Here is a 6,000-nt window from a genome sequence, read left to right as displayed (position 1 = left end):
TTACTAGAAATTTTTCTATTGCCACCGACAGTTCCAACACCGCTTTAGGCGTACACATTTTCCAGGAAATAGAAGAAGATGGTTCAACAGTTATTAAAAACATCGCATTTGCAAGCCGCATTTTGTCACCTGCTGAGCGAAATTATTCTGTTACAGAACTTGAAACATTATGTGTTGTATGGGCTTTTATGAGATTTAGGCACTTTCTTTATGGCAGACATACCACCGTCTACACAGACCACAGAGCAATACAATTTTTACTCTCGGCTAAATTTACTCACGACAGATTAAGCAGATGGAAACTTTATTTACAGGAATTTAATTTTACGATTGTCCACATTCCCGGCACACAAAATGTTATAGCAGACGCACTATCGCGTTCTCTCGGCAACAATCAGCAAGACGTAGCAACCAACTTCTGCAAAACAAATTTCAGTGTCATGTACATTCAGCAAGTTGCTTTTGAAAATTTTATTTCATCGTCATTACAGGACATAGCACAAGAACAAAATAAAGACAACGTGTGGAAAGAAATTAAACACCTTTGGCAAGATAAAAAAAATGTTACGATTAGAAACCATTACACTGTACGCAATGACGTTCTGTTTCGCCGCTCTCATCCTGACAGCAACAATTGGCTAGTATGCATTCCTGACGAACTGGTCAACAAATTAATTTGGTACACTCATTTAAGCTACGCACATTACGGAGCACGAAAATGTTTTCTTATACTGAGACAGAACTGTTATTTTGCCAACATGGAGAAACGTATACGACGAGTTTTAGCGTCTTGTAAAATTTGCCAGAAAGCTAAATCAGACACCACTTCACATATTCCTCCTTTATATCCCATTATACCTGTTAAATTAAGGCACATGGCCGCAGTAGACATTTTTGGTCCGATTCCCAGAACTAACAGAGGTTTTTGCTACATATTTGTCGCTGTTGAGCTCACTTCAAAATTTGTTACTTTCACTCCGTTACGCAAAGCTACTGCTAAAACTGTTTCAAATGCATTTGTAAAACATTTTCTATCTCATGTAGGGCATGTAATGAAAGTAATTTCTGACAATGGATCTCAATTTCGTAGTAGCGTATGGACACGCATGTTACGAGCCAGAAACATTTCTCCGATTTATATATCCAAGTACCACGCTTCTTCGAACCCCTGTGAACGATTAATGAAGGAAATTGGTAAACTGTGTAGAATATACTGCCACAAAAGACATATTGATTGGGATACACACATATTCTCATTCCAAGATGTAATGAATTCCATTCCAAATGAATCCACTATGCTCTCTCCGACTGTTATACTGAAAAATGCTGAACCACCTAACAAAATTAAAGAATTAATAGAATTTCCCAAAAGTCGTCGCCTACGACACCACGAAATAATTGACATTGCGCTGAACAACATCAAACGTGCCGCAGAGCGCCGGAGAAGACAGCAAAAACAGGTTTGTACACGCCGCGTCTTTCACGTTGGACAGAAGATACTAGTACGTACACACTATTTATCCAGTAAATTAAAAGGTAAGTGCAGTAAATTTGAACTTCTATACGCAGGTCCATATCGGATTCGCAGCATCCCTCACCCCAATGTTGTACACGTCGAAACTTTGAGAACCAGAAAATCGAAAGGCAATCACCATATCTCAAACATTAAACCGTTTATTGAGTGAAACCACTGTATGATTCAACACACTATGATGCCATTTACTAATGCAATTAATTCACCTGACTAATTACTGATGATTATCGTATTTTTTCTTGGCAAGTGCCCGGCAAGGTAAGGTTAGCAGGTCGCTCTTCTTGTCGTTACACATCAGACCATGCATATTTTTCCAGATGAATTTACACATTTATGACTATTTTTGCAATTATATTTATGTGACTACTTATTGATGATTATCGTGTTTTTTCTTGGCAAGTGCCCGGCAAGGTAAGGTTAGCAGGTCGCTTTTCTTGTCGTTACACATCAGACCGTGCACATTTTCCATTTTTTTGTGTATGTAACTGTACTCCAGTTTTGTTTGTATGGACTATGAAATAGTTAAGATATAACACACACCAGTCGACTTTGACATTTTTTTTGCCTTATGACATCTCAACATCGTGACTGTTTCACATTTTTTTTGCTGCTGCATTGTATTATTCTGTGTATATCTTTGTTTTTGAACACTGTCAATGTTTTTGACATATTACGTTTTCTGTCATGTTATGCTGTAGGGTTAATTATGTTACCATAAACCAGTCATTATCTAGTGGGTATATGATTTAAATGCAGGACATTAATCTTTGTTCATCAATTTCAGAAAGGAATGATGATTCTAAGAAATAAATTTAACATAAACGGGAATTTCACCTACGGAATAAACGAAAGGAGATGCGATAACTTTATGAGGAAAAGTAAATGGATCAGGATTAACAAACATTAACAAGAATATACTATACTCATCACAGAATAGCAGTCTTAACTAATTTTTTCTTTCAGAATACAAGGTGATTGATGCAGGCTGTCAGACTGAACTACACATCTTAGTTTTAGTGATGAAATATGCTAGAGATAAGGAATAGTTATGAAATGAGTAATGAAGTGATTTTTTGCAGATGATAATGAATACTGATGAATAATGATGAAGGAAATGGTATTATGAATAATGAAGTTTTTCTTTACAGGTGATGATAATGGTGAAGTTATGATGATATGGATAATGAAGTTTTTTTTTTTACAGATGAGGATAATGTTGAAGTAATGTATTTATGCTACGTAGTTATTTAAGTATTTGTTGCAGTTTGCTTTGACAGCAGGTGTTACATTGCATAGTAGGATGACTGAAAGTTTTGGAAAGGACAGCTATGGAACACATTTTTATACACACTTCACTGCCTGTTAATTCGAAGTTCACTACTTTTCAGCATAGTGTGCGTTTCTTCTTTCAGGTCAATAATCCGTTTTTGTATTTTTTCCAGGAGAAGCTTTTCATGATACTTACTAAACCTGTTAGTTATTATACCTGTTCTAGTACTTGCATTTTTATTTTTTACCCATTTGTGTCTATCGCTTATAAATGTGATCACATGTACTGCCTTGTTACATAACCTTGCTACAGCTGACTCATGACGAATGACGTTACCTATCCTCATTTGCAGCAATAGGTCAAAAACAAATAGTGTTATGTTTCAGCAATTAATTATCGATCCCAACGCAATGCATTGCTAACAAAAAAAAAAAAAAAAATATAAAATGTATTAACAGTCCCAAATAGTGATACCAGTTTGAGAAAATTCTGAATAATACTGATCAACTCTGAATAGCATGTCACTTGAGTAATGACCTCTTAATGAGACTATATTCAAAATAATGCTTTGTCACTAGCTAATAACTGCCACTGTCTATTATAATGATACTACGTATAATGCCTGTGATTATTAATGATTTGCCTGTAATTAACTGATTTTAATAATGACTTTGTAATGGTCTGAATACTACTGAAGGAGGAACACTGTTTATTGTAATGTTACCACTTATAATGCTTGTGATTACTAATGATTTGACTGTAATTAACTGATTTTAATAATGCCTTTGTAATGATCTGAATACTACTGAAGGAGAAACACTGTTTATTGTAATGAGACTACTTATAATGCCTGTGATTATTAATGCCATGACTGTAATTAACTGATTTTTAATAATGACTTCGTAATAATCTGAATAATACTGAATGATGATTTTATTCAATACTTGCTGGCCACTGAGTGCCAATAATTAATGTCACTCCACGAATTGTTATTAATTATGCCATTGATTAGCTCTTGTTTCCAATGTTGATACTTTGTTGTTGGAAATGAATGTGACTGTTTCATAATGCTTTGTAATTAGGAAAAGACTAATGATTCTTAATAGATTGGAATGACACATAATTAATTAACTATGGTACTGTTTAATAATGCTTTGTAATTAAATAAGGCTAATAATTCTTACTATATTGAAATGACAAATGATTAATTAATTAACTGTAATTAGACAAATGATTAATTAACTGTAATTAGACAAATGATTAATTAACGACAAATGATTAATTAACTGTAATTAGACAAATGATTAATTAACGACAAATGATTAATTAACTGTAATTATACAAATGATTAATTAACTGTAATTAGACAAATGATTAATTAATGACAAATGATTAATTAACTGTAATTAGGAGAAGGTTAATGATTCTTAATTATACTCTGTAACTGAAAAGAATGCGACTATTTCATAATGCTTTGTAACCCGGAAAAGAAGGCTACTGATTCTATGTACAACAATTAATGAACATTTTTCTGTAATACTACATACTTGGTACAGAAATGTTCAATAACTGGGCTATGAATGCCACAAACTACTAATTAAGTCTGTAATTATCAATATTATGTGACTTGATGTCCTTCACCTCATAAGCTGACTACCCTAAATTACTGCAATGTCCATTTGTCCTGTTTATCCTAGTGATCATGGAGCACTATATTTGGTTTTTGCACTAATTCTACGTTGGTGTGCCTTGTAAGAGCGTGGTGTTGACACGACATGCTGTCCACCACCATGAGCGATGAAGACATTATTATGGTCCCACTGTTTGGTGTACCTAATGTACTGCCAAAATGAAAACATGGAACATTACTACGACAGTTCAGTGTCTTGGCTACACTGATAAATTCTGATGGGAAAAGATCTTCAAGTTGTGTCACTTGGTGTTGTACTTCTGTGGAAAGATATGGACTTTCAGAGCAGCTGTGTGCAATCTAAAGTGCTACAACCATGATGCAATCCTTCCCTTTCCTATCCTGATTCTTGTCACATAAAGAAAAAATTTTTTGGTAACATCATTTATGTTCATAGGTTATACATTTTTCGATTCGCTGAACTCCAATGCGAGTACACTTATGTCACTTGTCAACATAATATTTTTTGCCAGTCTGTTTATTTGTTCTGAATATGCTAAAGAATTTTTTCAGTGCCTGTGCACTTTATCTGTCAAGTAATTTATATATACTTTTCTGATTTGCTACTATGTTTTGTACTCACATTTTGTCTTTGTCTGATATATTTTGTACTTAGTGCGTGTGCACAACATTTACTTTATGTACTACATCTAATTATTCTTGCCAGTCTGTTTATTTGTTCTGCATATGCTAAAGAATTTTTTCAGTGCCTGTGCACTTTATCTGTCAAATAATTTGTATATACTTTTCTGATTTGCTACTATGTTTTGTACTCACATTTTGTCTTTGTCTGATATATTTTGTACTTAGTGCGTGTGCACAACATTTAAATATTCTGTAAGTTGTAGGATTTTGTTAATTAAAGAAAAATTTTGCCGCGCTTGGCAAGTCCAAATGACTCACCATCGCTGCCAAATTTTTGCCCCCCCAGTGGAGGGTTATGAAACACGTATGTAACATAGCAGCGATGGCGAGGCATTGTAGCATCTGTGACCAGAGAGTATGCGCTTGACCGCGCGAGTGTTGCGAGCAGTCTCAGTCAGTCTGTAGTCGGTCGTGGCTCAGTTAGTAGCAGTCAGTCTGTCGTTGCGAGTCCGTCAGTTCAGTCGTTGCGAGTCTGTAGCTCTGTCTAGTTGAGAGCAGTACTCAGTCTGTAGTCGTCATGCAGAGCGGTCGGTCAGTAGTAGCAGCCCAGTGCGGTTGTGTGATGTAGGCGGTCGGCAACACTGGTCAAGATGAGGAATAAGGTATACTGTTAATTAATATAATCATTAGATAATGAAAAATTTTATTTATTGTAATTATTCTCCAACAAGTCTCCCAATAATAATTTTTTTATTTCAAAAGCATTTTCTCAAAAATTTAATTTTTTATTGAACTAAAGATCTCGTTGCACTTCCCATTTCATTCCACTTCTTTTGAAGAAAAACTCCACTAAAGTCACAAAAAAAAGAGAATATTATTATTTGCAATGCAGTTCCTCCAAGCGGTGCGCAACAACAAGAG

Source organism: Schistocerca piceifrons, chromosome 4 (genome assembly GCF_021461385.2).
Source record: "Schistocerca piceifrons isolate TAMUIC-IGC-003096 chromosome 4, iqSchPice1.1, whole genome shotgun sequence".
NCBI classification, from domain to species: Eukaryota; Metazoa; Arthropoda; class Insecta; order Orthoptera; family Acrididae; genus Schistocerca; species Schistocerca piceifrons.
The sequence above is the reverse complement of the archived record's forward strand: the minus strand, read 5'-3'. Positions refer to the sequence as shown.